Genomic DNA, 21,600 nt, shown 5'->3' with positions numbered 1-21,600 from the left:
ATTCTTCAGTCCTTTGGCTACTTTCAACTAAACTTAAGGTTTGTGATAATTATTCATGTTATAGGATGTATCCATTCTCTACCCCTTTCCATGACTAGAAACTAGACCACTGTATTAACAAACCACTCTTTGTTTACCTACTCATCAAGCAGTAGGTAATTGGGGTTTCTCCCTTTTTTCTTATATAAATGCTCAGGTGCTAGTGGCTGCACCATTTTGATCTACATTCCAGCAGTAGTATAGCAGGTTCCTGTTCTCTGGCATCTTTACACTCTCACATGTGCCCCAGCACCTGTGCATGCTAGACAAGTGCTTTGCCTGTGACTTATATCCTCAGCATGCAACATGTAGATAAAGATTAAGTGCAAAGTTTTATTAAAAGGGGTGGTGTAGTGGGGAGGAAGGGATGGGAGGAAGGGACAGAGAGAAAGAGAGAGGGGGGAGGGAGAAGGAAAAGAGGCCAAGACCTGCTTTCCTCAGTGGGGGAAAAGAGAAAAAGAGGGGAAAGGGAGGGAGGGCAGAAAAGAGGGAGGGAGAGAGGGAGGGAGGGAGGGAGGGAGGGAGGGAGAGAGAGAGAGCACTAGAGAGACTGAGAGTGAGTGGAGGGTCTCTTAAAGGGACAGGATACCATTTGCTATATAGCCAGGCAGATGGTGTGAGGTGTTTGTGACAGGGTATGCCTGAATACTAAGAAAATTTCTCTTCAGAGCCATTTATTGCCCTCTCTGTCACTGGGCTGTCATTCTAGTGTTGAGTTATCAGAAATCTATAAATTCTGAAGAACATTTCCTTTAGGCCTATATATGGTTATATACAACACGTGAGTATAAATCAAAGAACAGGGGATATAAAATGATTTCTTCTGGACCTCCCCCCAAAATAAGAAAGGCAGGAGCATGATCATCAGGTCCTTTTATATATTACACAAAAACTAACTGTAGTGAAAAATATTTAGGAACTTTGAAATGTTGTTGCTTTTTTCATTGTTAGAGAGGGAACCTGGAGCCTTCCATGTAAGAGACAAGCTCATACTACCCACAAGCTGCATGCACAGCTCTATGTTTTCCTTACTAGCTAGCATTTTACAAGCATTTGCTTATTTATGGAGGGAGAGGAATATAAAAAACACTTCTCTGCTTTTATTTTTTAAAGGAAAGAATGTTAATTAAAAGAAAACATGGGGAAAGGGCCATTGAAATGGCTCAGCACCTAAGACCATTTGCCATACAAGCCTGATAACCTGAATTCCATTCCTGGAATCCATAATTGGAGAATTAAACCAACTCTCAGGTGGTGTCCTCTGACCTCTACATATCTACCTTGTCTTTCACATACACACAAACACACACACACACCCAGAGAGAGAGAGAGAGAGGGAGACAGAGAGACAGAGAGACAGAGACAGAGAGAGACACAGAGAGAGAGACAGAGAGAGACAGAGAGAGACACAGAGAGAGAGACAGAGAGAGACAGAGAGAGGGGGAGTCTAAGGAGGATCACTGCTTATTTGCCTATTCCCTATGACTTTCTCAGCCTGATTTCTTATGGGAGTGAGAACCATCTGTACAGATTGCTGCTACCAACAGTAAGATGGACCTTTCTACATCTATCACTAATCAAGCAAATGTCTCCAATGACTTGCTTACAGGAAAATGTGACAGAGAATTTCCCTCTTTTGTCACACATTATATCTAGGTTTCCGTCAAACTGGCAAAAATTAACTACCACAGCAACACCCAAGGCTCAGCTGTTACTGTAGAAGAGGGAGCGAGGAAGGGTGTAAAAGTCAGAGTTGGGGAGAATTGCTGGAAACTGGGTCTTCAGGAGAGGACACAATGACTGCACTCAGGAATTCCATGCAGCTGTGTTTTTCTGAGCAGAGCTATATAATACTGGGGCTTCACCAATCCATCATTCATTGACAAAGGCTCATAAGGTCCCATCCCTATATGAGGAATTATGAGAAGTTGATGGAGGGTAGGTGAGGGATCAGCATAAAATTTTTGCGGAGGAGAAAAATGCAGGTAAACCATTATTCAACTGTTTTTCTCTCTACCAAAACATTTAGTGATATGAATAATATTGAAGGGGGTAGCACTTGGGCAGAAGGACTGGTTGCCACTTTTAAAATCCACCAAAAAGCTACTGATGCCATAAAGAGTTTTAAATGAATGATTAATGAGTGTATTTTAATAGAAAGCTCTTAAATATGCAAACAGTGCAGTAAATTTTTGTCATCATTCAGAAAATGCTTTTCTTGGCCCTTTTGTCTGGGTGGCGTCCCTGGGCTGCCTGGAATCACTGATCCTGTGCCCTAGAGTTCCATCTGGACTGCCTTCCCTAGTGTTTTCAGGTGTCCTGCTCCTGTACTAAGGCCATCCACCCAAAGGGGTCAGACTCTGGCCTCCAGGCAGGTCTGAGGATTCCTGCAGGGGAGTGTGGGCTCCTTCAGATTGTGCTGTCAGGTTCGCTGTGTGATATTCCATCCCGCCCTGCCCCCACCTTAGCCCTTTTGTCTGAGAGGTGTCCCTGGGCTGCCTGCAATCCCTGATCCTGTGCCCTGGAGTTCCATCTGGACTGGTGAGTGGGTGCGGACCCTGGGGCAACCTGCCCTGGAAGAGAGCACAGACCCCCTGCCCCAGCTCCCTCTGCAGGCTTGTCTTTGTTTCTCATGTCCCTGCCTCTCCCAAGCCTTCCCTAGAGTTTTCAGGTGTCCTGCTCCTGTACTAAGGCCATCCACCCAAAGGGGTCAGACTCTGGCCTCCAGGCAGGTCTGAGGATTCCTGCAAGGGAGTGCGGGCTTCTTCAGATTGTGCCGCAAGGACTAGGACCTACTCTGGCACTGGGGAGATCCAACCAGATTCAGTCACAGCAAAGATTGGTCTAGGACACCAAGTGCCTCACGGCTCCATTTGAAGGAAGAGATGGGCAGGCGCCAATGCAAGAACTCCTCCAACAACATGAAAGGCAACATGACATCACCAGAATCCAGACATCCCGAAACAACAAGAATTGAACACCCTACCCCAGAAGATATAGAAGAAACCGACCTTAAACAGTACTTTATGAAAATAATAGAGGACCTTAAACAGGAGTTTAAAAACTACTATAAAGAAATGGAGATGACAAACAAAAAGGTAGACGAAATAAATAAATCTCTCAAAGATACCCAAGAAAAACAAGAAAAAGCAATCAAACAGGTAAAGGAAACAGTACAAGACCTGAAAAATGAAATGGAGGTAATGAAGAAAACACACTCCGAGGGAAGACTGGAAAGGAAATTCTGAGTAAATGAACAGAAACTTCAGAGACAAGTATTACCAACAGAATACAAGAGATGGAAGAAAGAATCTCAGATTCTGAAGATACTATAGAGGAAATAAATTAATAGATTAAAGAACTAAACAAATCTAACAAATTCTTAACACAAAACATCCAGGAAATCTGGGACACCATGAAAAGACCAAACCTAAGAATAATTGGGGTAGAAGAAGGAGAAGAATTACAACTCAAAGGCCCAGAAAACATATTCAACAAAATGATAGAAGAAAACTTCCCCAACCTAAAGAAGGATGTTCCTATGAAGGTACAAGAAGCCTACAGAACACCAAATAGACTGGATCAAAAGAAAGCATCCCCACGCCATATAATAATCAAAACACAAAACATACAGAATAAAAACAGATATTAAGAGCTGCAAAGGAAAAAGGTCAAGTAACATATAAAGGGAAATCTATCAGAATTAAACGTGATTTCTCAGTGGAAACCATGAAAGCCAGAAGAGCTTGGATAGATGTGCTACAGACACTAAGGGAACATGGATACAAGCCTAGATACTATACCCAGCAAAGCTTGCATTCACCATCAATGGAGAAAACAAGATATTCCAGGACAAAAACAGATTTAAACAAGACATAGCCACAAATCCAGCCTTGCAGAAAGTAATAGAAGGAAATTCACAAACAAAGGAGTCCAGCATTGCCCAAAATAAATCAGACATCTAGCGACCCTTCACCAGCACATCGCAAAGAAAGGAAACACACAATCTCTACTACCAAATAAAAAATGACAACCGGAGTTAACATCCACTGGTCATTAATATCACTTAATATCAATGGACTCAATTCACCTATAAAAAGGCACAGGCTAAGAGATTGGATACAAAAAGAGGATCCAACATTCTGCTGTTTACAAGAAACACACCTCAACCACAAAGACAGACACCTACTCAGAGTAAAGGGTTGGGAAAAGATTTATCAAGCAAATGGACCTAAGAAACAAGCCGGTGTGGCCATACTAACTTCCTTCAGTTCATTTATATGATGGATTACATTGATAGATTTTCATATGTTGAACCAGCCCTGCATCTCTGGGATGAAGCCTACTTGATTGTAGTGGATAATTTTTCTAATGTGTTCTTGGATTCAGTTTGCCAGTATTTTAGTGAGAATTTTTGCGTCAATGTTCATGAGTGAGATTGGCCTGTAATTCTCTTTCTTGGTTGAGTCTTTGTGTGGTTTAGGTATCAGGGAAACTGTAGCTTCATAAAAGGAATTTGGCAGTGACTCTTGTGTTTCTATATTATGAAATACCTTAAGGAGTGTAGGTATTAGGTCTTCTTGGAAGTTCTAGTAGAATTCCACATTGAAACCATGTGGTCCTGGGCTCTTTTTGGTAGGGAGGTTTTTGATAACAGTTTCTAATTCTTCGTGACTAACAGGACTATTTAGAGCATTTACCTGGTCCAGGTTTAACTTTGGTATATGGTACTTAATCTAAAAAACTGTCCATTTCTTTTACATTTTCCAATTTTGTGGCATACAGGCTTTTGTAGTAAGATCTAATGATTCTCTGAATTTCCTCTGTGTCTGTGGTTATGTCCCCCTTTTCATTTCTGATCTTATTAATTTGTGTGTTCTCCCTCTGCCGTTTGATTAGTTTGGCTAAGGGTTTGTCAATCTTGTTGATTTTCTCCAAGAACCAGCTTCTTGTTTCATTGATTCTTTGGATTGTTTTCTGTGTTTCTATTTTGTTGATTTCTGCCCTCAGTTTGATTATTTCCAGTCTTCTACTTCTCCTAGGTGAGTCTGCTTCTTTTTCTTTCAGAGCTTTCAGGTGTGCTGTTAAGTCACCAATGAGTGCTTTCTCCGTTTTCTTTAAGTGGGCACTTAGTGCTATGAACTTTCCTCTTAGCACTGCTTTCATTGTGTCCCATAGGTTTGAGTATGTTGTGTCTTGGTTTTCATTACATTCAAGAAAGACTTTAATTTCTTTCTTTATTTCTTCCTTGACCCAGGTGTGGTTCAGTAGTTGACTGTTCAGTTTCCATGAATTTGTGGGCTTTCTGGGGGTAGCATTGTTGTTGAATTCTAATTTTAATCCATGGTGATCCAATAAGACACAGGTGGTTACTAATGTTTTTTTGTAACTGTGGAAGTTTGCTTTGTTACCAAGTATATGGTCAATTTTCGAAAAGGTTCCATGAGCCGCAGAGAAGAAGGTACATTCTTTCCTATTTGGGTGGAATGTTCTATAGATGTCTGTTAAGTCCATTTGGTTCATTACCTCCATTAAGTCTTTCAATTCTCTGTTAGGTTTCTGTCTGATTGACCCGTCCATTGGTGAGAGAGGAGTGTTGAAGTCTCCAACTATTAGTGTGTGTGGTTTGATGGCTGCCTTGAGTTCTAGAAGTGTTTCTTTTACATAAGTGGGAGCTTTTATATTAGGGGCATAGATATTCAGGATTGAGACTTCATTCTGAAGGATTTTTCCTGTTATGAGTATAAAGTGTCCCTTTCCATCTCTTCTGATTGATTTTAGTTTGAAGTCAACTTTGTTGGAAATTAGTATGGCCACACCCGCTTGTTTCTTAGGGCCATTTGCTTGATAAACCTTTTCCCAACCCTTTACTCTGAGTAGGTGTCTGTCTTTGTGGTTGAGGTGTGTTTCTTGTAAACAGCAAAATGTTGGATCCTGTTTTCGTATCCAGTCTCTTAGCCTGTGCCTTTTTATAGGTAAATTGAGTCCATTGATATTAAGTGATATTAATGACCAGTGGATGTTAACTTTATTCATTTTTTGTAGTAGAGTTTGTGTGTTTCCCTTCTTCTAGTTGTGCTGGTGAAGGGTCACTAGATGCCTGAGTTATTGTGGGCGTTGTTGGACTCCTTGGTTTGTGATTTTCCTTCTATTACTTTCTGCAAGGCTGGATTTGTGGCTACGTATTGTTTAAATCTGTTTTTGTCCTAGAATATCTTGTTTTCTCCATTAATGGTAAATGCAAGCTTTGCTGGGTATAGTAGTCTAGGCTTGCATCCATGTTCCCTTAGTGTCTGTAGCACATCTATCCAAGCTCTTCTGGCTTTCATGGTTTCCATTGAGAAATCAGGTGTAATTCTGATAGGTTTCCCTTTATATGTTACTTGACCTTTTTCCTTTGCAGCTCTTAATATCTGTTCTTTATTCTGTATGTTTTGTGTTTTGATTATTATATGGCGTGGGGATGCTTTCTTTTGATCCAGTCTATTTGGTGTTCTGTAGGCTTCTTGTACCTTCATAGGAACATCCTTCTTTAGTTTGGGGAAGTTTTCTTCTATCATTTTGTTGAATATGTTTTCTGGGCCTTTGAGTTGTAATTCTTCTCCTTTTTCTACCCCAATTATTCTTAGGTTTGGTCTTTTCATGGTGTCCCAGATTTCCTGAATGTTTTGTGTTAAGAATTTGTTAGATTTGTTTAGTTCTTTAATCTGTGAATTTATTTCCTCTATAGAATCTTCAGAGTCTGAGATTCTTTCTTCCATCTCTTGTATTCGGTTGGAAATACTTGTCTCTGAAGTTTCTGTTCGTTTACTCAGAGTTTCCATTTCCAGTCGTCCCTCAGATTTTGTTTTCTTCAATACCTCCATTTCATTTATCAGGTCTTGTACTGTTTCCCTTACCCGTTTGATTGCTTTTTCTTGTTTTTCTTGGGTATCTTTGAGAGATTTATTTATTTCGTCTACCTTTTTGTTTGTCATCTCCATTTCTTTATGGCAGTTTTTTACCTCCTGTTTAAGGTCCTCTATTATTTTCATAAAGTACTGTTTAAGGTCGGTTTCTTCTATATCTTCTGGGGTAGGGTGTTCAATTCTTGTTGTTTCGGGATGTCTGGATTGTGGTGATATCATGTTGCCTTTCATGTTGTTGGAGGAGCTCCTAAATTGGCGACTGCCCATTTCTTCCTTCAAAAGGAGCCTGGAGGTGTTTGGTGTCCTAGACCAATCTTTGCTGTTACTGAAACTGGTTGGATTTCCCCAGTGCCAGAGGAGGACCTATTCCTTGCGTCACAATCTGAAGAAGCCCGCACTCCCTTGCAGGAATCGTCAGACCTGCCTGGAGGCCAGAGTCTGACCCCTTTGGGTGGATGGCCTTAGAACAGGAGCAGGACACCTGAGATCACTAGGGAAAGCTGGGAGAGACAGGGATGGGAGAAATAGAGACAAGCCTGCAGAGGGAGCTGGGGGGAAGGGGTCTGTGCTCTCTTCCAGGGCAGGTTGCCCCAGGGTCCGCATTCACTCACCAGTTCAGATGGGATGTCAGTGCACAACATCAGGGTTTCCAGGCAGCCCAGGGTCGCCGCCCAGACAAAAGGGCCAAGGTGGGGGCAGGGCCGGATGGACTATCACACAGCGAACCTGGCAGCACAATCTAAGGAGCCCGCACCCCTCTGCAGGGATCCTCAGTCCTGCCTGGAGGCCACAGTCTGACCCCTTTGGGTGGATGGCCTTAGAACAGGAGCAGGACACCTGAGAACACTAGGGAAAGCTTGGGAGAGACAGGGACCGGAGAAACAGAGACAAGCCTGCAGAGGGAGCTGGGGGAAGGGCCTGATTGCTAATAATTTTGAGAAGAATCATAACTTTTTGTTTTCTGTGGAAACAGAGGCATAACACTCCCCCAAAGCAACATATTTCCTAACTCTCATTTTGCAGTTAGGATATTTTAATATATATGTGTATATGTATGTATGTAGATAGATAGATATATGATAGATAGATAGATAGATAGATAGATAGATAGATAGATAGATAGATACAGATATATAGGTTGGTTAAATTTAGCAGTTTCCATAATCCAATGTCTTTTAACAGCTATTGTAGTCATACATTAGCATTTAAAAAACTCAAAGTCAACAAAGCACTATACAGGATCCATACACCCTGTGTATTTTCCAACTTTATTAGGCTTATATTTTTTATATTACTTTATATTCTCTTTAAAGATTATTATTTCTAAACTATTTTTTTTCTATGACTGCCTATAGCTATTCTCCTTTCTTTTTCTTTAACTTCTTACCATCTCTTTGTTTAAATAAAAGATGTTTTAAGATGCAAAGCTTAAGCACTGACGATCTAAAAATGTTTTAGGGTCTAAGAAAGTGTTTTTTTTTATTTTTTATTACTTTATAAATAATAGGAATCAAAATTTCCACTTCCTCCCCTCCTCCCACTTTTCTCCTGATTCTCCACTCACCCTCCCTTTTCCCCGTCCAGTTCTAAAAGATGGTGGGGTACCCTGCCCTGTGGGAAGTTCAAGTCCCTCCCCCTCCATCCAGGCTTAGGAAGGTGTGCATCCAAATAGACTAGGATCCCCAAAAGCCAGTATGTGCAGTAGAGACAAATCCCAATGCCATTATCATTGGCTTCTCAGTCTGCCTCAATTGTCAGTCACATTCAGAGGGTCCAGTTTGATCCCATGCTTGTTCAATTCCAGTCCAGCTGTGTTGCGGGAGCTCCTTCTGCTCCTTCAGCCAATAGCCACTGAGATACCAGCCCATTGGGGCGTGGTCTCTCTTTTTAAAAATGAGGCCACTTCCCTCCACTCACTCTCTGGCTTCCGGCTCTGCTTCCAGCGACTAGGCTCCCTTCCTGATTGCGCAGAGGGCTGTTGGCTGGGACCGTGATCTGTAAGTTTTTTCCCTTTTAAATAAATAACCATTCTATTAATCATAACTCCAAACTGGTGTGGGATTGTTTGTGATTTATGCCTTCACAGCTGGCTTTGGTGAGCTCCCATTAATTCAGGCACACTGTCTGATTTTTTTATATTACTTATACTTTTTATATTACTTTTTATTTTTATACTTAATATTTTATATTACTTTAAAAAATTATTTTATAAAATAATTAAAATTTAATTACCTTTTATTTTATACTTAATATCAATATCTTTTATATTACTTTATATTCTCTTTAAAGATTATTATTTCAGCACCATATGTTAAAGATGCTTTCTTTCTTCCATTGTATAATTTTAACTCCTTTGTCGAAAATCAGGTGTTCATAGGTTTGTGGGTTAATATCTGGGTCTTCAATGACGTAAAACATATGTTTTCAATAAAAATTGTTATTTCTAAACTATTTTTTCTATGACTGCCTATAGCCATTTTCTTTTCTTTCTTCAACATCTGAGCTCATTTTAAAACCTACTATACCTTTTTAGAAGTTTTCTGTGTCCAGACCTGACTTTTCTAAGTTCCTATAGCATTCTTTCACCATGTGAGATAAATTTGAATCTGCCATGTCAGCAGCCTTGTGGCTCAGCTTAGGCTATGGCATTAGTGCATGGTGCTAGCTAGCAGGTGGCTCTAGTTTGCACTCAGTGACTGGGAACATCTTCCTCTCCTGAGCACTGTAGGACTAGGAAATCACATCCAACTTCTTGTCCAAATCTTTCCTTAACTTTCTCAGGCCCTGTGTTTGGATATTAGAGTCTCCATGTTGGATGACATATGAAGACAGACTTTCTTTTATGCCACCAGCCCCAAATAATGATACACAGACTTCTTACTAATTATGAAAGCTTGGCCTTTAAGTTAGGCTTGTCTCAACTAGTTCTTATAACTTAAATTATCCAATTTATATTAATCAATGTTCTGTCATATGACATTACATCTCTTTCATCTTGCACATTCTGTTTCTTCCCCATCTGGCTGGCAACTTCACCTTTCTTCTTTCCAGAGTCCTTTCTGTCCTTTGTTGACTGAGGTTTTTTTTTTTTTGTCCCACCAGGTCCCACAGCCATTTAGCCCCAAATAAATCACACAGAGGTCTACATTAGGTATAAACTCATTGGCCTACTAGCTCAGACTTCTTATAAACTATTGTAACTTGTATTAGCCCATTATTCTTGTCTATGTTAGCCATGTGTCTCAGTACTGTTTTGTCAAGGCAGTCACATCTTGCTTCTTCTGAGGCTGGGGCATGACTGTAAACTGCATCCTCTTCCCAGAATTCTCCTGTTCTCATTGCCCTGCCTCTACTTCCTGCCTGGCACTGGCCAATCAGCATTTATTTAAAATATAATTGACAGGGTACCGACCATTGTCCCATAGCAGTCCCTGGAAATCCTGCCTAACCTCTTCCTATCTATTTATTGAATGCAGCTTTTTATTACACCAGTCACTGACATACATTTTCACATAGTGTACAAATATCCCACAACATTTCCCCTGTTTTGTCTAAATAAAAAAGATGCCTTTCTTTAGAATTTTTCCCCAAGCTATGAACATCATGCTAACTAGCTATCACTGCATATATTAAAGAAAGCAAACACAAATAAAACCCTCTATAATTTAGTAAATTCATATAGCTTATTGATTTGGCAGGGGCTTAGTTTTGAATTAAGGAGTGCTATTTGCAGTCCTCCAGATAATGGCTGAGAATGCAGTCATGTGGCAGCTATTGTACCTCTGTATCAAAGCCCAGAATGGAATGTGTTGAAGAGCAAATGCTAGCTGGGTATCCTAGCTTCTCCAGCAGCTAATCTGTTATTCATTATATCATGGTAAACCTAGCTAATTAGAGTTTGGTGTGGACTGTGATTTACTGAGGTTTCTCTGCATCCCACAGCCTTAGAAAAGCATAGAAGGGTTCTAATGACCTTAGAACTCATGAAGTGTCACCTTGATATGCTTCACCAAGTTCAAATATGACCTAAGAGGAGCTCAGTGACTCACATGAAAAGGGGAAAGAAATAAATACTCACCTAGGATGAAAAGTTCATGTCCATCTGTTGAAGTAAATCTCAGCCCAGGTTGCCAATTCTGAACAAAAGCTGTATATCTAAGTATTCTAATAGTAGGGGATGAGGAAATGACTTAGTAAGTTTATAAACTGTGTAAGCGTGAAGAACTAAGCTCATCCTCAACATCCAAGTATAAAGCCAAGCATAGCATTGCACACCTGGAATTTCAGCACTGGGTAAGTAGAGACAAGAGGATCTATGGGTCTTGTTAACCAGCCACTATAGCTAAATTGCTCACTCTCAGGCCTATTTAGAGACCCCATCTCAAAAAACTGTACATGAGTTTAGGAATTTTGTTCAGCAGTAGAGCTCTTGTCTAGTGTTTGGTAATTAAATGAAGTCTACAAGAGCCTGTAATAAAGGATAACAAATGTTTATTGGGGATCACTCACAATAGACAGACATTGCATTCCTCTGTTCTTTGGGCACTGGGATTGTGAACCAAACTCTGACCAATCAAATAAAGGGAAAAAGAGGGCCAAGCACACTTCATATCTGTGCTGATAGTATCTCAGACCATGTCTTAATGGACTGGTAACTCAAAGTCTATTGGTTGAATGAAGTCCCACAACACCTACTCTTTTTGTTGACATAAGAGACTTATAAAACTAAAATAAACCTATAAACAATATGAGCAAATATCAAGTATTTTCCAGGAAAAAGAAAAGGCAAAAACATATGCAAGAACATAACTACAACCAACATGAACCAGCATCAAGCAAAAAACACATGCAAAATGTCCAGTCTAAGGTAATTAACAAACAACAGAGATTTATCTCAATCCTTTTCCTTTTTTTTTGGTTTTTTTAAAGTAGACATGTTTATTTATTTATTTATTTATTTATTTATTTATTTATTTATTTGCATTTTGTGATTAGGAAAACTCATATATTTCTTTCAGATATGAATAATAGTGTAGTGAGTTTAAGTAGTTTGGTACTTCCACCTTTTCTTTCCTTATCATGGACACAAAATTGATAGATACCATTTTATTACCATAAAAGGATAAACTTTTATTTATTTATTCTATATTTATTCTATAGAAGCTACCAACTCTGTCTGGTTAATTTCCCTTCATTTTTAATTTTTCACTATAATTCATTCTTTCTTTTTTGCACCATTTTCAGGACATAGGAAAGTTTAATAATAGTTATAATATATTACCCATAGTATAATGAAGCTTTTGTAGCTACTGTTTCTCTTATTTTTGTTCAAATAGGATCCAACATGTTTCTGCAATTGCTCTTCAGCTAAGAGCTCAGACCACATTTTTACCCAAGACTTCTGAATAAATGGAATTACAACAGAAGTTATGATATGCTGCAGTTATTACCTTTAAAACACTCTTTCAGTTCACTGAGTGTTGTCACATAGACTATGCAATTATACACAACTGACAATTCCTTTAAATCCTTCCATCATTGAAATCTAAACTTTAGAAAAGAGATCAACTGTAAATTGTCCATTAACATATGACTGCTACCTGAACGGGGCTCCTGACAAGAGCAAACTGAACAGAAGAAGGCTTAGACATGGTTCATGGATAGGTAAATTTGATATAATGGTGTAAGCTGAAATAAAAGGAATGACCAAATCAGTGTTCTAAGAAAAATTACCACCCCCCCGTCAATTCTATTTCAACAGATATATAATCATCTTCATTTTCTTAAGGTAGTTTTCCATAAATATTTGAGACAATATGAGCATCACTGTCATGGCATGAATGCCAAGTGTATAAAAATATAAACAGATGAATTATGATTGCAGACAATGATATGTCAGTAGATCCACAATTATGAGCTTATGAGACAGATTGAGTGTTATTTCCTTTTATCATTGTGACCACTTTCTAAGTTATATCCCCAAATGATTTGCATATAAGGCACTATTAGTACATGTAAGTTCTGGGAGACACTAACTTTATGGGTCCCCCTTTTGCCCAATCCATGTCCTTGTACTAATGCTCATATTCTGTGAATGAATGATAGTTCATTTAAAAAAAGTTCTTTGAAAATAAAAATATCTTGAGAAAGAATGACGCCTAAGTCCATGGACAAACCATATTCTTAAGATAGAAAAGTCAGTGTGAGAGAATGTGTGGCAGAAGTGAGACTAGTGTGATAGGGAGAAGTTTTCATCTATACACTTTAATTTTTCTGATTAGAAAAAATAAAATAAATATGTCACAGGCAAAAGACACAAAATACCTTTTGAGAAAGAAGTCAGTTGCTGTAAATGATGAATAAAAAATTTTGAATACTCCATCCTTCTTTTATTTACTAGTTATGATGATATGCTAAAAAGTTTTCAGATATACATATTAGAGTTATAATAACTCCTTTGCCTGGAATAATTTATCAACAAAAATATATTAGTTTATTTGCTTATGATATTGACTAATACATGGACATATTTTAAAAACATTGAGAAGTTTATAAAATATACTTCAATCATATTTACTCTTCTTTCTCAAATTATCCAGAATCAAATCTATTTCCATGATTACCCAATTTCATTTTCTTCTTTCTATTTTTCATAAAAACATTGATTCTAGATTGTCCAAACACTCTTGGGTAAGGGAATTTCCCCAGAGTATATTATGCCACACATTGGGGTGACGTCTGTAGAAGTTCAGCCTTGACAGAGTTCACATGTTTCAGGGTAGGAGTGTGAGGATTAGAATTATTAGGCAAAATGAACAGAGGTATGAGAGAAATAAAAGACAGAAACACAGAACAGCACCAAGAGTGAAATACAATAAATACTGAATTTACTGGTGTTTATTTTCTACGTGCTAGTATGCCTGACTCTAATAGGGGAGGGGAAAGGCAACAGACTTCATTAATATAATATAAGGAATAAACAAAGCATCCTTAGTTAAGCATTCTGTTGTTTGGAATTAAAATATTTGACCTGTCATCAAAGTGGAACATATATACCTTTATACTCAAAATACTAATTAACAACACTCTAGGGCAGGATCCCTTGTTTATAGCCAAACCTTTGTCAACAACAAACAAAAGAGTAAAAATAAGCTCAAACTCTCTGTGCTGTAGTAAAGTGGAACAGGACTCAAAACTGTGGGCCCCCACACTGGAGTCTGATCTTTACCCTTAAAGAAATATGAGTCAAATGCCAGTGACTTTTCAAATAGGGATGGGATTTCATGCCAACCTCCCTCCCCTATGCTGAGATTTTGTCTGCCTTGAGCTTGAACAGGGCTACAGAGACTTATTATTAATTATAAATGCTTGGCTATTATCCTAGGCTTGTTTTTCACCAACTATTACATTTTAAATTAAGTCATATTTCTCATCTTTTCTCTGCCACATCACTGGTTACCTTTTCTCAGTATGGGAAGTTTATCTTCTGCAAGTCCTGAGACTTTGCTCCTCCTTCCCAGCATATTATTACCCCAAAATGTTGTCTAGTCAGGTCAGTTAGGTCTTTATTAAGAAATATAATGTATACTTACAGTGAACATAGGAATTATTCCACAGCATTTCCACCTTTTTGTCTAATTATAAAGGAAAGTTTTGAATTTTAACATAGTAAAACTACATATAACAAAACAGTTGTCAAGTAAGAATTACAGTTATAAAAGCCAGTCTATTTGTATTTGACAAATTTGGAGAAAATATTTTATTATTTATCTCATCTTTGTGAGGCTAAAGTTTTATATGTAATTCATCTTTTATCATAACTAAAGAAAATTTTAAGTCCATTTATTTAGTCTTTAACTCCATCAAAGACCACAGAAGGGTATAATGTTGCCTAATGAAAGGGACATCTGGCTGTCTAGATAGTCAGACAAAGGTTTTAATTGCTGACAGACATTTTTTGAGAAGCAGGGAATTTTGAAGGACTTTCACCCCTTGTCTTGGGGAAGTTTGATAGTTGATTTACTTTGTATCTTACTTGCCTAGTTTGGACAGTATATGATCAGCAATTGAGGTAAGGACAGCTTTTTGCTTAAATGGATAGCTTTTGTCACAAAGAAAGCAAACTCAATATAGAGGTTCTTCAATGCCCATCATCATCTTTTTAAGTAAATTTGTGCTTCCAGGAGCAAATGTGTATCGCTGTCATGAAAAGCGTTAAGTTTTTAAATATCTCTTTTTTTAAGTTTTTTAAAAATTTTTATTAAAAATTTTTGCCTCCTCCCCGCCTCCCATTTACCCCCCTCCCCCCTCCACTCCCCCTCCCTTTCCTGTACAAAGAGCAGTAAGGGTTCCCTGCCCTGTGGGAAGTCCAAGTTACTCCCCCCTCCATCCAGGTCCAGGAAGGTGAGCATCCATAACAGGCTAGCCCCCCCCAAAAGCCAGTATGCGTAGTAGGATCCAAATCCTTGTCCTTGTCCTTGGCTTCTGAGCATCCCTCATTGTCCGCCATGTTCAGGGAGTCCGGTTTTATCCCATGCTTTTTCAGTCCCAGTCCAGCTGGGCTTGGTAAGCTCTGAATAGATCAGCCCCACCATCTCAGTGGATGGGAGCACCCCTCGCAGTCCAGACTTCCTTGTTCATGTTCTCCCTCCTTCTGCTCCTCATTTGGGCCTTGGGAGCTCAGTCTGGTGCACCAATGTGTGGCTCTGTCTCTATCTCCATCCATCGCCAGATGAAGGTTCCCTCACGGTCCTGACTTTCTTTCTGTGATCTCCCTCCTTCTGCTCCTCATCAGTACCTTGGGAGCTCAGTCCGGTGCTCCAGTGTGGGGCTCTGTCTCTATCTCCATTCATCGCCAGGTGAAGGTTCTATGGTGATATATGCAAGATATTCATCAGTATGGCTATAGGATCTGGCCTTTTCCAGCTCCTTCTCCTCAGCTGACCAAGGAACTAGCTGGGGGCATCTCCCTGGATACCTGGGAACCCCTCTAGAGTCAAGTCTCTTCTCAATCCTTTTCCTATCCTGAGGAAGAAAGTCTCATACTAAAATGTCTTAGCTAAGTTATGAGCAGAAAGTAACTATGACTATCTTGTCTTCAACCCCATCAAAGGAAAATAATACTACCTAGAAAGCAGGAAGTGCAAGCAAGTGATTTCACAAAGTCTCATTTGCAATATAGGGATAACCAACTTTGGCTAAGGCTTAGAGTATCTGACAGACCATTTTCATAGGCAGGAAAATTTAAAAGACTATCTTGGCAAGGTTTGGCAATAATTTTGGCTTGTGTCCTGCTTCTCGAGTTTGGACAGCATGCATATTGTCATTAGTTGAGGCAAGGACAGTTCTTTGCTCAAGGGCCAGTTTTGCCAAGAAGAAAACAAGCTCTAAGTGGAATGTCTTTGGTGCCCAACATTCTCTCAGGAATAGATTTGTGTTGCCGGGAGCATTTCTGACTCACACCAACATTGTCCTGAGTTATTTGAATGTCACATTCTACAGTTCTTTGAAGTTTTTGAAGATTACCTATTTGTGCTGAATACAATCTCTATTTATTTAGAGAACCTGACTAGCCTATCTCTTACTATAACACACATGGGTGACTATTGACTTATAATTTTTAATATCTATATAGCTTAAAGACAAAGGCTTCACATTTCAAAATTAAACAATCTTTAAACAGATGTGCAGTAAATGAGGACACTGACCCCAAAATGTAATATATATATATATTATATATACATATATAATATATATATATCTTGATCAGAGGTAGAAATGTTTAATATAATATGATAAATATATTCTGAAATTACACCAATATACAAAATATCTTAAACAGAGGTAGAAACATTCATGCATGCAACATGACAAAATAGGTACACAAATATGCAAAGAGAAATAGGAGCATATTCAATATAACAAATATAATTTGAATTTGTATCAATATATAACTTATCTTAGACAGGAATATAAAGATAATTTTACTTATGTGTCAATATACGAGAATCTATACAAATGTAAATTGCCTACAACTAATAGTTTATAAATAGATAAACTAAACTGCCTAGTATCCTATGGCACCCATTTCTTTTTTTAGTAAAATTTTATTTTTGCGAATGTGCAGCCGATTGAACCTGTTCAGGCATTTTATATATGTAACTACAGTCTAAGAAGCAGAAGACCCTGAATTCTCAGCTCTAGAAAAAGGTGATTTAAGAAGGCATCTTGTATCTACACATATGCTCATGCACATATGCACACATTCACATACACACATATGCATATGTAAATTCACAAAATTTCAAAGAGAAAAGGTAATTTTTCACTTCAAAATAGATTGAAATTACTATGAATACATAAGCTATGCCCATCTCTTCCAAGGCTCACTGCCCAGGACTGTACAGTTCTGTTGAAAACAGGCCAGGGAACCTGTGCCCACTTTTCCTTAGCTGGCTTCTGCAGGATCAGACAGAACCTGTAGAGCCAGGCAGGGGACAATGCTCCCAAATCTTCCAGGGCTACTGCAGGGCTGGACAGACCCTGATAATTCATTATGGGGAAACTGTACCAACAATTTCCCCAGTCCCGGGTTTCTAGGCTGGAGAATCTTCATCCCCTCTTCTAAAACAAGCATCCACAGGATCTGAAAGGTCTTTGGGAGCCAGACATGGTTTTCTGTGCCCTCATTTTTCTCAGCTGACCTCTACATGGCCAGCCAGGCCCCGGGGACCCATTCTGGGGATCGTGTATTCTGCTCCACCATGACTTGTCTCTGCAGGAAAGAAGAAGCCTTAGGGTGCCAAGCCATTGAATTTGTGCTCCTCTTAAATAGTTGACCTCTTGCCCATCTTCCACAACTAGCCTCCACAGAGTCTGCCAGCCCAGGTAATCTAAACCCACCCCTCCATATCTATCTTCTCTGGGATGTGACAAGCCATGGAACTGCCCTCCTCTTTCATGGTTTTGCACCTCAGAGTTGGCCAAGAACTGGGTAGCCAGGCTGTTCTCCTCTTTCCAAGACTGGTTTTCCCAGGACCAGAGAGACCTTGGGGACCCTTTCAAGGGAAACTGCACCTGCCTGTTCCACAGCTGACCTCACTGAAACCTGCTATTCCCTAAAGTGCCATTCTATCAAAACTGCAACCCTCTTCCACAGCTGGCTTTCCCCGGACTGGCCATGCCATGAGAGGCCAGGGCGGGGATGCTGCACCACCCCTACTGGACTCCCCAGGGTCTGGGTGTGCCCTGGGGACCAGGCTGGAAAGATCTGTTTCCTCTTTCACAGCTGGCCTCCACTGGTCCGACTATTCCCCCCATCTTTCCCATATGAACACTGCAGGTTGCACAGACACTAAAGAGGCAGGTGGGGAATCTGTGACCCCATGTCCATGACTCCCACTACAGGACCAGATAGTTCCTGTGGAGCCATGCTGGGGAAGCTTTGCCCCCCTCTTCCACAGCAATCCTCTACTGTACATGCCAGGACCTGGTGTGCCATGCCAAGGTGTGCTCTCTCTTCTACTGCTGACCTCCTGTGGGCATGTCCAGTTCAAGTGAGTCTGGCTGAGGAAGCTACACCTGCAACTTTCATGGATGGATATTGTATGACCAGACATGCCTTGTGGAGCCAAGCTAGGGAAGGAACTCATGATTTCAATGCTATCCTCTAATTGGTCAATCCTGCTCTGGAGTGCCAAGCTATGAAAGCTTTGATTCCTCTTCCGTGGCTGGCCTGTACCTCCTCTTTCATGACTGGATTGCCCAGAGCCTGCGTTCTTGAGGATCTGTGCTATCTCTTCTACAGAGAGTCTCACAATGGTCTGCCTGGTCTGGGAAGCTGTGTCTCCTCTTCGATGGCTATTCTCCTCAAGTTCAGCAATGCCCTGGGAACCAGACCACGGAAGCTGTACCCTTTCTTTTATGGCTGACTTCTACCCCCTCTTCCATGACTGGACTGTCAAGGTCAGCAGACTTAATGGAACCTGGCCAGAAAAACTGCGGATCCCGCTTCCATGTCTGGACTCCCCAAGGCCAGCAAAGTCCTCAGGAGCCAGACCAGGGAAACAAAAGCCTCTATTACCTGGCAGGCCTCCCCAGGGCTGTCTATGCACTGGTGAAATAGGCTGGGGAATCTGTGCCCCTTCATCCATGGCTGAGCTATGCAGGACCAAACAGACCATGAGGTGCCATGCCAAGGTAGTTTTGCTCCCTTTTCTATGAATGGCCTGTACCTCCTTTTACAAAATTGACCTCCACAGGATCTGTGAATCTGGGGACTATCACCTGTCTTCCTCAGAGTGCATCTCTAGGTTCTGCCAAACAGAAATCTGTGCTCCCTCTTTGACGGCTGGCCTCCTCAGTAAAGAACAATCCCTGGGGAGCCAGACTAGGTATGCTATGGTTTGCTGTACCACAGTTGGTCTCCCCATGCCTGGAAGTGCACAAGGAACTTATGCTCCCTATTCTCCAGCTGACTCTGATGGAGTCAGGCTGGTGTACGGCACCCCCACCTTCCACTGCTGGACTCTTCCACAGTGCAGTCTCTGCCCTGGGCCTGTGAGGCCATGTAAGATGTGTCCCCCACTTAAAAGGATGGTATCCATGGGGCTGTAAATACACCGGGTAGCCAAGTTGTGAAAACTGCTCCCCATTCCAAAGCTGGCCCCTCAAGGCCCACATGCCCTGGATTCCAGTCCATGGACCTATAACCCCTTTTCCACAGTTGTTCTCCAGACTGCTAGACAGACCCTTGGGAACCAGTCAGGGGAACCTCTGCCCCATTTACCATGACTGGCTTCTACAAGCCTAACATGCCCTATGGACCCAGACAATATGAATCTGCAACCTCTAACCCATGACTGGCCTCCACAAGACAGCACAGGAACTGGGGAGCCATAGCAGGGAACCTGTGCCCTGCTCTACTATGGCTTCCCTCTGCAAAGTCAGACAGGACCTGGGGAGTCAGTCGAGAGAACCTGTGATCCCATCTAACAATGCTGGGATCTGCAGAGATTTATAGACCCTGGCGAGACAGGCCTGGGAATCTGAGCCCCTTCTTCTGTAGGTGACCTCACCTGGACCAGACAAGCCACAGGAAACCAGGCCAGGGATGCTGTGCCCCTACCTACCATGGATGGAATCCCCAGGGCCAGAAAGACCTTGTGGAGCCAGTCAAGGGAACCTGCTTCCCCTTCCTCAGCTGGCCACCAGCTGGTCACAGTGTACCTGGGGAAACATGTTGGAGAAGCTATTCCTCCCTCTTCCACAGATGGTCTCCACAGGACACTAAAGGCCCTCAGCTGTCAGGGCAGGGAAGCTCTGCCTCCTGGTCCATGGCTGGTCTGTGCCCTCTTCTTTCTTGACTGACCTCCACTGGGCCTGCCAGCCTGGGAAACTGTGCTTGCTCACTCTTCCACATCTGTCCTCACCAGGACCTGCCATGTCAGAGAAGTTGAGCCCTTCTTTAATGGCTGGGCTCTCTAAGTCTGGAAAAACCATGGGAAGCAAGACTGGGTTAGCTTAGTCCCCCTCTCCAAGACCAGCCAAGCACTGGTGAGCCACGCTGTGGAAGCTGTACCCACTATTCCATGGCTGACCTCCCCAGGCCTGTTCACGCACTAGGGAGCCATGCTGGGGATGATGTTCTCCCCTCCCTCACAGCTGGTTTAGCAAAATCGGACAAGATTGGGAAACCAGACCATGGACTGAGTCCCCGTCTTCCACTCCTGGACACTGCAATACTGGAAAGTCATAGAGAACTCATGCTGGGGAAGCTGGCTTCCCTTCTTCAATGGCTGGGATCCCTAGACTGTCCAGTAACTGGGGTGTAATGTGGGAAGCTATGCCGCCTCTTCTGTGCCTGACCTGTGACCCTCCTCCAAAGAGCCTGCCAACCTGGAGAAGCTGTGCCCACTTTCCAACTGTCACCTAACCAGGGCCTGTCAGGCTGAAAAAGTTGTGTGCTCTCTTATACGTCTGGCCTCCCCAGGAAAGGCCCTGGAAAGGCCTCCCCAGGAAAGTACCATCCCAGAGAAGCTGCATCCCCCTCCTCCATGACTGGCTTTCTGGGGACCAGCCATGGCATGAGGAGCAAGGCTGTGAGAGATGTGCCCAATCTTCTGTGGTTTGCTTGCATCCCTATACAAGAGTGGTCTCCGCAGCACCTACCTGTACTGTGGAGCCAGGCTGGGGAAGTTGCACTGCCCTATTTCACGGCTGTCCTATGCATGGCAGACAAGACATGGGAAGCCAGGCCTGGTACGTTGTGCTCCACTCTTCCCAACTGGCCTCTGTATATTGAGAGAGTCTCTGGAGAGCCATGTCAGGAATCCTGACACCCCAATGTTAAAGCTGATGTCTCAGGGTCAAACAAGCCCTGGGGATCCAGGGTGGGGAAGCTGCACCCCTGTCTTCCATGACTGTCAACTGCAGGGTCCAACAGTCCTTTAGTAGCAGGCTAGGACCTCTGGTGGCATGCCTGAAAAGCTATGTCCCCTCTTCCACGGCGAGTTTCTGCTGGGCCAGACAGGACCTGGGGAGCCTAGCTGAAGAATATGTGCCACCTCTTTCAAGCATCCCCTCCCTAGGGACTGCCAGGCCAGGCAAGTTATGCCCCTCATTGATTGCTGGCCTCCTATGGACAGAAGAGTCC

Source organism: Arvicola amphibius, unplaced genomic scaffold (assembly GCF_903992535.2).
Source record: "Arvicola amphibius unplaced genomic scaffold, mArvAmp1.2, whole genome shotgun sequence".
NCBI lineage: Eukaryota > Metazoa > Chordata > Mammalia > Rodentia > Cricetidae > Arvicola > Arvicola amphibius.
This window is presented reverse-complemented; position numbering follows the sequence as displayed.